This window comes from Hylobates moloch, unplaced genomic scaffold, assembly GCF_009828535.3.
Source record: "Hylobates moloch isolate HMO894 unplaced genomic scaffold, HMol_V3 SCAFFOLD_3, whole genome shotgun sequence".
Classification (NCBI taxonomy): Eukaryota; Metazoa; Chordata; class Mammalia; order Primates; family Hylobatidae; genus Hylobates; species Hylobates moloch.
The window spans coordinates 120,048,288-120,061,449 of NW_026652278.1; the positions used below are offsets into that span (position 1 = coordinate 120,048,288).

At 33.3% G+C, this 13,162-nt stretch overlaps 1 protein-coding gene across 4 annotated transcripts in view; it reads left to right on the forward strand.

The window, feature by feature from the left end:
- LARP1B (La ribonucleoprotein 1B) overlaps nucleotides 1–13,162 on the forward strand; it is a 153,688-nt gene that overhangs the window by 104,501 nt on the left and 36,025 nt on the right. The gene's annotated exons all lie outside the window — the stretch shown is intronic.

Genomic DNA, 13,162 nt, shown 5'->3' on the forward strand with positions numbered 1-13,162 from the left:
TCTTTCTTTCTAACCACAGTAACATATTATTTATTTGCTAATCCTACGATATAATAGTTCCAGAATAACAATAACATTAAATAATAATATTATAAATACTGAAAGGTAACTACTTTTAGAGTTCTTTAAACTGTAAACTTTTTTTTTTTAATTATTATTATACTTTAAGTTTTAGGGTACATGTGCACAATGTGCAGGTTTGTTACTTCATACTTTAAAGCTTTCTTTAAAGTTCTTAGTGTGTCCCACTAGGGTTGTTCAGTTAAATTGCTGGATTTTTTGTCTTGTTAAATTTGAATACTTTAAAATTGAGAATGTATATTCCTTTGCACATCATAGAAAGCATACAAGTCACAAATAAGGAGATAAATTTGGCATTGCATGACATTAACAAAGAATTAATATCATAGAAATCTAAAACCTTAAAAATTAATATGAAAAATGGCAAACATTAATAGAAAAAGTAGTAAATTAAACATGAACATCAGTTTCATATTTGGGAAGACCAAATGGCCAATAAATATGAAAAGATACTGTTTTTACTGAGGTTTTCCAATTAAAACCATAGTGATACACCATATTATAACCCAGCAGTTTCATTTCAAGAGATACTGTTGCAGGCCATTGTGGCTCATGCCTATAATCCCAACACTTCGGGAGGCCAAGGCAGGAGGCTAACTTGAGCCCAGGAGTTTGAGACCAGCCTGGGCATACTGTTGCCAATGTTTACCAAGAGAACATTTGTAGTATCATTGTTCATAATAGAAAAAAGCAAATGAAAACTAAAAAATGCCCAGTTATAGTAGAATGTATTATAAGATGTGGTGTATTCATACATAGGAAAAATAGGCAGCAGTGGAAAATGAAATAACTAACGTTACATGTGACAAAATGTGTTAATCTAAAAATATAGGAAAAAATAACAAAAAAATAAAAAAAGGGATGTATAAAATAAGCTAGAACAAAAAAGTTCATTCAGTGTAATGCTATTACATAAAGTATAAAATTCATGGATAGATGCATAGCACATAGGAGCCATGAAGAGAAGCAAGGAGAATTATTAATATAAAAAATTAATATATTAATTTACTCCTGAGGGTGGGGGAAATCCCATCTGGAACGTCTGCACATGTGTTTGCTAACATCTGGAATTTATGTATGTATTGGTCTAGTTGGTCGGTATGAGTGTGTATCAACTGTATTTTAAAATTTATATATAAATTTATTAAATTTTATTTGTGTGCTATAATCTCTAGTTTTTAAATATATGAACAGGAAAATATAAAAATAAAGCAAAAATTTGAAAGATAGAATTTGACCCAATATATTGCTATGACAGGAAATGTTGAATAGATTAGTGTTCAAATTAAAAGATAATTTTAATCTTAAAATTAATTGGACTTAAAATTCACTCTATGCTAGTTATATGTCATAACATATGGAAAGATTGGAAGGTAAAGGATGGGAAATCATATAAAAGAATGATCCTAATAGAAAAGAGTTGGTACTGCTATTACGATATAGAATTTAAGGCATAAAGAAGGAGTTTATTTTCACTGTCTTCAGTATCTGTATTCCTATTTATTCCCTATACCTGCTCCAAACAGGCCTCTGTCCTCCACATCCCAAATCAGCTACTGATAATACCACCAGAAATCTCCATATGTAAGAGGGTTCAAATCAGTTCTCATCTTACCTGACATCAGCATTAGATCAAATTAATCGTTCTGTCCTGAAACACATTTTTACTTCCTGAACACTTATTCACTTATTCTCCTTCTGCCTCATGGAGTCTTTTTTGCTAGTTCTTCAGTGTTTCCCTAACCTCTAAAATTTGGATGCGTTAGGATCCAGTCCTCAAATTTCTCCTCTTTTGAATCCTCAATAACTCCTTGTGTAATAGCATCAAGTCTCATGGGTTTTAAAGAGCATTATTATACTAATGAGTATCAAATTAATATGTATAGACCAGACCTCCATCCTGTATTTCAGACAAATATTCAACTGCGTGGTTAACAGTTCCACTTGTATATTTTACAAGCATGTTAAATTTCATATGTCCAAAATCTAAGTTCTGAATTCCCACCCCTCTCCAAGGACTTTTCCTCCTAGACTTCCACATCTCTAAATATTACCTCCATTTTTCCAGTTGCACAGGTCAAAACATTTCTGTGTCATTTTTGATCCATTTGTTTTTTAAATTCCATATCTTATTTATTGGAAAGTTATATTCATATATATTTAAAATATATCTAGAATCTAACCACTTCTCACTTTCTCCATCTCTATCACCCTGTAAAAGTCACCATCGTTTTCTCCTTGGTTAATTGTAATAAACTCCTAGCCTGTCTCCCTCCTTTCATTCTGATCACCCTACAAATATCCAGTTTTATTTTTTGTTTCCTCTTAAAAATCATATATAAGGTGTACAACATGATGTTTTGATATATATATATAGTGTAATGGTTACACCAGTTAAACAAATGAACATATTCATTATCTCACATAGTTACCTTTTTTTTTTGTGGCAAGAGCACCTAAAATCTCTCTTAGCAAAAATACCAAATATAATATAATATTATTAGCTATGGCCCTCAGGTTGTACATTAGGTCTCTAGACTTATTTATCCTACATATCTGCAACTTGGTATTTTTTTACCTGCATCTCCCCATTCTCCCTCATCCCATCCTTGGTAACCACTGTTTTATTATCTACATCTATATACTTTTTAAAGATTCTATATATAAGTGACATTATGAAGTATTTTTCTTTCTGTGTCTGGCTTATTTCATTTAGCATAATGTCCTCCAGTTTCATCCATGTTGTAGCAAATGGCAGGATCTCCTTTTTTTAAAGGCTTAATTCTATTCTATTCTCTCTCTCTCTCTCTCTATATATATATATACACACATATATACATATATACACATATATATATACACACACACATATACACACACACATCACCATTTCTCTGTTTATCATAAGTGGACACATACTTTAGTTGTTTCCATATCTTATATCTTGGCTATTGTGAATAATGTGGCAACGAACATGTGAGTGCAGATAGATATCTTTCTATTGTGATGATTTCATTTCCCTTGGGTATATACCCAGAAGAGGGATTGTTGGGTCATATGGTAATTCTACTTTTAATTTCTTTACAAATCTCCACACTGTTTTCCACAATGGCTGCACCAGTGCACCTTTTCATATACTGTTGGCATTGTTATGTCTTCTTTGGAGAGATCTCTAATCAGGTCTTTTGCCCATGTTTTAATCGGATTATTTGCATTCTTGCTATTGAGTTGTTTGATTTACTTATATATTTTGGATATAACTCCTAATCAGATGTGTGGTTTGCAAATATTTTTTCTTATTCTGTAGGTTGTCTCTTCACTCTGTTGATTGTTTCCTTTGCTGTGCAGAAGTTTTCTCATTTGATGCAATCCATTTGTTTATTTTTGCTTTTGTTGCCTGAGCTTTGTGGGTCATATTTTTTAAAAAATTAAGATATAGTTTACATTCAGTAAGTTTCACACCATTTATGTATATTATTTTGGGAACTTTGACAGATGAATACAGTCATGTAAACACCACCTAGTTAAGTTACGGAACATTTCCATTGCTCCCTGAGAATTTTTCCATGCCTCTTTGTAGTCAACCCAGGCCAAGTTTTTGGCAGCTTGTTGCCTATTTTCTATCCCTATAGTTTTGCCGTTTCTAGAATGTCATATAAATGGAATCATATAAAATATAGCCTTTTGAGTCTGGCTCCTTTCATTTAGCATAGTGCCTTTCAGATTTATTCATGTTTTGTGTGTTGTTTGCATTACCTTTTTATTGACAAGTAGTATTCCCTTGCATGGATGTAAACAGTTTATTTATCCACTTATTAGTTGAAGGCATATAGGTTGTTTTCCTGTTTTTGGTGATTATGAATAAAGCTGCTATGAGTATCAAGTTGCTATGTGAATATATGTTTTCATTTCACTTGGGTAAATGCTTTTGAGTGGCACTGTTGGATCATACAGTAAGTATAACTTTTTAAGAAACTGTCTAACTTTTCCAAAGTGGTTGTGCCATTTTGCATTCTTACCAACAATATATGAGGGTTCCAGTTGCTCTACATCATCACCAGCATTTACTGTTGTTAGTTTTTTTAAAAAAAATTTTGCCCGTCTAATAGTAGTATCTCATTGTGGCTGATGCTGTTGAGTATCTTTTTATGTGCTTATTTGCCATCAGTTTATGCTTGGTAAAGTGCCTGCCCAAATCTTTGGACATTTCTTTTATTGAGTTGTTTCTTTTGTTACTGAGCTTTGAGAGTTCTTTACTCTGGATACAAGTCCTTTGTGTACATATGTACATATGTAATTTGCACATATCTTCTCAGAACCTGGGGCTTATATTTTCATTTTTTAAGAATATCTTTTGGGCCAGGTGCAGTGGCTCATGTCATATGGCTTGTCTTAATTAGTCTGTTTGTGTTGTAAAGTACATTGATTGGTTTTCAAATGTTGAACTAGTCTTGGATTCTCAGGATAAGCCTCATTTAGTTATTATATTATCCTTTTATATATTGTTAGACTCAGGTTGCTTACATATTTTTTGAAGCCTTTTGTACTATATTCATGAGGAATATATATATTTTTTCATTGTCTTGGATTATATTTGTCTGATTTTGGTGTCGGAGGAATGCTGGCATCATAAAATGAGTTGGTAAGTGTTCCTTCTTTTGTATTTTGGAAGAGTTTGTCTACATTTGTTTATTTCTTACACATTGGTAGCATTCCCCAGTGATGCCATCTGGGCCTGGAACTATTGGAATGTTTTAAACTACACATTTATTTATTTAAGAAACGTAAGACTAAGTAAGTCTTTTTTCTCAGGTGAGCTTTTGTACCTATTGAATTTGTTCATTTCCTGGAATTTATAATACACTCTTTTTCTCCTTTTACTCTTCGTAGGTTCTGTAGTGATATCTCTTCTTTCATTCCTACTATTTATAAATTTGTGTCTTTTTTGTCTTGATCGATCTAGCTAGAGGCTCATCAGTTTAATTTTTTTAAGTTTTATTTTCATTGATTTACTTTATTCCAGTTTTATTAATTTTTGCTCTTTATTATTTCCTTTTTTCTTATTTTGTTCCTCCTTTTCTAGTTTGAGTGGAAGCTTAGATCATTTATTTGACACCATTTTTCTTTCCTATTATAACCATTTAATGCTACAAATTTCCCTCTAAGCAATATTTTAGGTGTTATTGTGTTTTGATTTTCATTCAGTTCTATATATTTTCTAATTTCTTTTTAATTTTTTGATACATCAGCTATTTAGAAGTGTTTTTGTTTAATTTTTAAAATTTGGATATCTTCCTGAAATCTATTTTTTTGAAATCTAATTTGTAAGGGAGAAGTTTAAATTATTGATTTGAGAGTTTCTTTTCTGATATAAGCATTTAATATTCTCTCTCTATCTCTATCTTTATCTCTATCTATCTATCTATATTTTTAAGACAGAATCTCGGAGTCTCGCCCTGTTGCCCGGGCTGGAGTGCAGTGGTACAATCTCGGCTCACTGCCACCTCTGCCTCCTGGGTTCAAGTGATTCTCCTGCCTCAGCCTCCTGAGTAGCTGGGATTATAGGTCTGTGCCACCACACCTGGCTAATTTTTGTACTTTTAGTGGAGACCAGGTTTCACCACGTTGGCCAGGCCGGTCTCAAACTCCTGGCCTCAAATGATCCACCCACCTCGGCCTCCCGAAGTGCTGGGATTACAGGCATGAGCCATGAGCACAGCCCTTAATTCTATATATTTTTATTTAAGCACTGATTAAGCTGCATTCCACAAATTTTGATATGTTGTATTTTATTAATTTTTATTCTTTTCAAAACATTTTCTAAATTCTTTTGAGACTTCCTCTTTATGGCTTATTTAGGAGTGTATTCGGTGTAATTTCCAAGTGATTGGAATTTTTTCAGTTACCCCTCTGTTATTAATCTTATTGATATATAGTTTAATTATTTTATAGCCAGAGAACATACTTTACATTATTTTAAAATTTAAAATTAATTTGTTAATTTCAAATTTGTTTAATTAATTTGCTAATTTTATCACCCACAATATAGTCTGTCTTGGTGAATGTACCATATGCATCTGAGAAGAATGTTTATTATACTATTTTTCAGTAGAATGTTCCATACTGTCTGTTGAATTCAGTTGGTTAATGGTGTTGATGAGTTCTATATCTTTGCTGATTTTTTGTCTACTGGTTCTATCTTACTGAGAGAGGAGTGTTGAAGTCACCACCTATAATTGCAAACTTGTTTATTTCCTATTTCAGTTCTGTTGTGTTTTGCTTCATTTATTTAGAAGCTCTTTTGTTAGTTCACCTTATACCCATTGATATATTGTGTCATCTTGGTGAATTGGCCCTTTCATTCATATATGTTGTCCTTGTTTGCTTTGAAATTTAGTTTGTCTGATTTTAATATAACCATTCCAGCTTTCTTTCATTTCTTCCTCATGGTATGTGATGTATCTTTTGCCAACCTTTTACTTTTTTTTTTAACCTACCTATATCATTATATTTGAAGTCAGTTTATTATAGATAGCATATAGTTAGCTCATGTTTTTTATTCAGTCTGACAGTATATCTTTTAATTGGTGTGTTTTGACTAATGTAATTATTGGTATGTTTGGATTTAGGTCAACCTTTTTATTATTCATTTTCTTTTTTTGCTTCTATTGCCCATTTTGTGCACACTTTGTGTTGTCTGTAACTTTTTCCATTACATTTTAATTTATGTACTATGAATTTGGACATATATATCTTTTTTTGTGTAATTGTTTTTAGTGATTGCTCTAGGGATTGCAAAGCACATACTTTTCAGTTTATTTGGAATCAATATTTTACCATTTCGATAAGAATGTAGAAACCTAACCCCCATAGAGATATTTTTTTTTTCCTTTCTCTCCCCACTGGCCCCACCCCAAGAGATAGGGTCTCACTCTGTTGCCAAGGCTGGAGTGCAGTGGTGCAGTCATGGCTCACCGCAGCCTCAAACTGCTGGGTTCAAGCAATCCTACCACCTCAGCCTCCCGAGTAGGTTGGACTACAGGTGCATGCCACAAAGCCCAACTAATTTTTTTATTTCTTGTAGAGACAGGGTCTGACTACATTGCCCAGATTGGTCTAGTACTCCTGGCCTCAAGAGATTCTCTTACCTCAGCCTCCCAAAGTGCTGGGATTATGGGCATGAATCAACACACTCAGCTGAAATTTCTTTATGTAATAATTGTCTTATATATCTTCATATGTTAAAAAGCCCATCAGACAATGTTTTATTTTTTACTTTCAAGCATGTTTTAAATAACTTAAAAGGATAATAGTCTATTATATTTATCCGGACCTTTACCGTTTATCTTGCTGTTCCTCTATTCATGATGTTTCAGGTTTCCTTCTGTTATCATTTTCTTCTGTCTGAAATACTCAGGTTAGCAATTCTTTTAGAGCAGTTCAGTTGGCTATGATTTATAGTTTTCTTTCTTCTGAGAATGTCTTTATTTCATCTCATTGCCAAGGATATTTTCACTGGATAAAGAATTCTGGACTGACAATTGTTTTCTGTTAGTGATTCAAAACTGTTATACCACTTCTTTCTGTCCTCCATGGTTTTTGGTATAAAAATTTATAGTCATTCAAATTGTTTCCCTACAAGTAATGCATCTCTAGCTACTTTCAAGATTTTTTTTCATCTTAAGTTTACAGCAAGTAGAGTGTGATGTGCCTTGGTATGGAGTTCTTTGGGTTTATCCTGGATGGGATTCTCTGTTTCTTAAATCTGTAGGTTTGACTTTAGACAAATTTGGGAAGTTTTCAGCTAATATTTCCTTAAAAAAAATTTTAGCCCTGCATTTCTTCTCTCCTAGACTTTTTGTTGTCTCACAGGTTCTTAAGGATTGGCTGATTATTTTTTTTCAGTTTCTTTTTTTTTCTGTTGTTGAGGTTGCTTTTCTGTTTTCAGTTCAATTTCTGTTGATTCTGGTTGCTTTTAATGTTTCCTCTTTGTCACCTATTTTAAGCACCTTAATTACGATTGCTTTGGTGTACTTTTCATGTTTCTTGTGCTTGAATTCACTGAATTTTTAAAATATGTGTGTTTATACATTTTTAATCAAATTTGGAAAGTGTTCAGCTGTTCCTTTAAATTTAAAATTTTAATTAAAAATTAATAGGCTGGGTGTGGCAGCTCATGCCTGTAATCCCAGCATGGGATTTTGGGAGGCCAAGGCGGGTGTATCACCTGAGGTCAGGAGTTTGAGACCAGCCTGGCCAACATGGTGAAACCCCATCTCTACTAAAAATAGAAAAATTCGCTGGGTATGGTGGCGCGCACCTATAATCCCAGGTACTTGGGAGGCTGAGGCACGAGAATCACTTGAACCCGGGAGGTAGAGGTTGCAGTGAGCCAAGATCGAAGCACTGCATTCCAGCCTGGGTGACAGAGTCAGACTCTGTCTTAAAAAAAAAAAAAAGAAAAGAAAATTAATAATGTTTTCCTGTTACTTTTTCTCTCAAGACTCCAATTACGTGTAAAATTTATATTAGGGCACTTGAAGTTATCTCATACTTCACTAATGCTCTGTTTTGTTGTTGTTTTTCAGTGCTTTTACTCTGTTTTTGTTTTAGGTAACTTTTATTCCTCTCTTCAAGTTTATTAGCCTTTTCTTCTACAGAGTCTATTTTTAATCCCATCCAGTATGTGTGTGTGTGTGTGTGTGTGTGTGTGTGTGTGTATGTGTATGTTTTAAAATCTCAGCTGTCGTCCTTTTCTCATCTAGATGCTTGATTGGGTTCTCTTTTATACTGCCTATATGTATATATTTTTTAATATGCTTATGTTTTTCTGTGCTTTATTGAATACACAAAATATAGTTATGATTTTGTTTTTTTGCTAGCAAAGTGTAAATCCAGGATTTGGATTCATATCTATCTGACTGCTATAGTTCAGTGGCCAGCAAATTACGGCCCATTGGCTGAAACTAGCCTGCCACGGGCCAGTGTGGTAACACCGGTCATTTACATATGGCCTCTCGCTGTTTTTATGCTACAAAAGCAGAGCTGAGCTGTTTCAACAGAGACCTTATGTCTTGAAAAGCCAAAAATATTTACTATCTGACATTTGTAGGAAAAGTTTGCTGAGTTCTGCTTTAGAGGCATTTTTATTTATAAAAAACCTGAAGTGCCAGTTCTCATGTAGCATTTTTAATTTTTGACGTTCACTAAACACTAACAGCATAATATTGAATTTTATTTTTATAAAGGCAGTGGAGACTGTAGACAAGGCTCATATAGTTCAGGTATGAAGCTGTGCAATGATCTGATTTGGTAGTGATAAAATTTGGAAAATCTTAGATAGTAAAATAGTTAGCATACCCCTGAGTTCAGTGGTTTTTACATTTAGCATGTTTAAGATTCACCTGGAAAGCTTGTTGAAACAGATTAAAGGACTCTGTATCAACTTTCTGATTCAGTAAGTTAGGTGGGATATGAGAATATACATTTCTAATAAGTTCCCAAGTCATGCCAGTAGTTCTGTTTGGGACCATACCTTGAAAATTACTGCTTTAACCCTTTTTAAGTGTATCATTTGAATTTCAGTAAATGTATAAAATTGTATACCAGCACCACAGTCCGGTTTTAGAACAATTCCATCATACTAAAGAGTTCCTCATGCACATTTGCAGTCAATGCCAACATTCACCTTCAGCCTGAGGCAACTAGGTATCTTTCTTTCACTATGGTTTTGCACTTTTCAGAAATTTTATATAAATGGAATCATATGATACATAGTTATATACTTGGAATCTTTCACTTAACATAATATTTTTAAGATTCATCTATGTCATTGCATGTATCAGTAACTTTCTTTTATTGCTAAGTATTATTTCATAGAATGAGCATACTACTTTTTTTGTCCATTCAACATTTTATGGACATTTGGATTGTTTCTAGTTCTGGCTATTATGAAAAATGCTATTATGACTATTCATGTACAAGAGATGGCATATGCTTTTGAGCAAAAGGAAGTTATAATATCTAGATGATATTCGTATATTATCCTATGCTTGTAGTTGACAAAAAATGTTAATATGTTCTTGTTTCCTGATATATTTCCAATAATAATATTTTAATATTTACTATGAATATTTTATGTTCTTGCAATGAACTAATATTTGATAATTTTATGTCAAAATATTATAAATTGGTATATGATAGTCTATAAACATTTTGTAAAATGTTTCTTTTGAGATAACCAACATACTCTATAGATGTTGATGTTACAAAATTAATATATCTACTCTTATTGGTGGGCAAAATTCACCCTGAGCAAACCTGGAATAAAATAAGTATAAAACAAATAAAACTTAGCTTTTGATGTTGGAAATGTTCAGATACAGATAACAATAGGGAGAATTGTTTAACGAAATCCCCATATGTCCATCTCACCTAATTTCAACAATTGTTAATAGTTTGACATTCTTTTTTAATCTGTACCTTGCCTCCCAATCTATTCCTGGTATTCTATATTGAATCTCAAAATCATATCATTTCTCCTGGAAATACTTCACTATATATGGCAAACTGACGAGGACTTACAAAACAAGTATGTATGTAAGTTTTTACAGCACCATTAATTCACCTAACAAAATTAGCAATAATTTTTAATATCATCTACTACCCAGTATATGTTTAGTTGTCCCTAATTGTCTGAAATATATTTTTCAAATTGTTTGATTGAACTAGGATGAAACAAGATGCAAACATTGCAATTGACTGATAACACTGTTAAGTTAATCTTAATCTATAATGATTTCTCTTCCCTTGTTTTTCCATGACAATGATTTGTTGAAGAAACTGGTTAATTTGTTGAAGAAACTGGTAGGATTTCTTATGATCTACATTTACCTGACTATATCTTCTTCATATCATTTAGTATATCCTTTATCCCATGTATTACTAATGAAGTATAAGTACAAAGGATTTAGATATAGGATTGAGTATATTCAGGTTTTGGCATTGTTTTTTTCCTAGTAGCAAGGATATTTCTTAGGAAGACTTGTCTATTTCCTATAGCATCATAGCATGTCTATCACTCCCACTTTTAATGATGCTGTGATTCATGATTTGATTCAGGTGTTGTTAGCCTGATCCTTTCATTATCAAGTTTCCCTCCAATCTTTTACCAAATGGTTTTAGCAGCTATTGATGAATATTCCCTAGATTTCCTCTATTTCAGTAGAATTGCAAAATGGTTATCTTCTAATTCCATCATTCCTTCTGCAATCCTTACATAAAATTTTTCTGTGAAGAATGTTCTTTCATCAACTCTTTGGTTACCCTGAAATTCAACCTTCACAGACAAGGAAGGATAAATGCTTGCTTCTTTCTTTTTATTCAGTTTATTGGTTTTCAAAATAATGAGTTGGTGCCCTAGGACACTAAATGTGATTGAGTTTTAAAATATCATTATGAACTCATGGAGCTTATTTATTCGATGTGTTTAATCCATTTCGGTCATTGTTTTTAGTGGTCAAATTGTTTTATTTTTGACTGGTGGACCTCTAAGATTTACTCCTGTGTCCTTTGATTTATGCTAGTATTTTTAAAACTACTTTATTGCTTTTTGCTCAAGATTTCCCAGGCTCAGATTATACATTCTGTGCTCCAGATGTTATTTCTTTGAGGAGAACTAATTAGTGGGAATTGGAATTTATAGACCATAATCTAGGTGCTAGGAAACTTACTCTTTCTGGGTTGTTACTGCTCGTAGATCTTTGAAAATTTCTTTCACAAAGGTACTGGATTTAACACATTTTTCAGTATATGTTCATGTTTTTATCTCTAGGATTGTCTCTGTCTCTCTGTCTCTCGATATATATATATATATATATATATTTTTTTTTTTTTTTTTTAGATGAAGTCTTGCTCTTGTTCCCCAGGCTGGAGTGCAATGGCATGATCTTGGCTCACTGCAACCTCCACCTGTCGGGTTCAAGCAATTCTCCTGCCTCAGCCTCCCGAGTAGCTGGAATTACAGGCACCTGCTACCATGCCTGGCTAATTTTTGTATTTTTAGTAGAGATGGGGTTTCACCACGTTGGACAGGCTGGTCTCGAACTCCTGACCTCAGGTGATCTACCCACCTCGGCCTCCCAAAGTGCTGGGATTACAGGCGTGAGCCACTGCTCCTGGCCAGATTGTATATATTTTTGGTATAAGGAAAACAGTATTAACACAATTCAATTAAGTTTAGCATTCCTTTGATGAGGATATATTTTTTCCCAGACATTATATATGTGTGGTAGGCACTAGTATTTGATGCAATTGTGGTAGTTGCTTTCTGGGAAGCAATGAGACTTACTCTTGGCATCTATGGGATGATATGTAAGAAAATAAATTTTAATTTAATAAATGAAACAATAAATGGATAAAATGCAGACACAGCACAAAAAGGGACTAATTAACTCTCTTGGCAGGAGGTGGTCAAGGAGTGCTTCACATTCCCAAGAAAGGTAACATCTGTGGTGGGTATTAAAGGAAGGCTATGATATCCGTTGCATTGGGTATACAAAAGATGCAGGAAAGGGACTTTCAGATGGAAGAAAAAGCATATGAAAAGATATGGAACAAGAAACAGGACTGACAGTTTGGTGCTATTTGTGTCACCAAGATCAAATGGTGACAAGATCAAATGGAAAATGACAACAGATGAGGCAAAATCAGCAAAATCTCATATGCCAGGGTAAAGAGCCTAGGCTTATTCTAGAGGCAAATGGGAAACACTGAAGGATGGTAAGCAGAAATATGAAATGATCTAATTTGCTCCTTAGAATAGTCATTCTGGTAACAGTGAAGAAAATGGATTGGGAGAGGAAATGGCAAAGGTGTAAGTTCACTTTTGACTTTACAAACTCGCAAATAGTACTTGGCAAATAGCGGGCACTTAATATTTGTTGAGTGAAAAAACAAAAAGTTGTTATATGAATCAAAAGAAGTCGATAAGTCTGAAGAAAAACCACACAGATATAGAGCCTATTCTTTTTGTTGCTACTGCTTGATTCATCTACTGGCTTGTTTGGTATTTTACCATAAG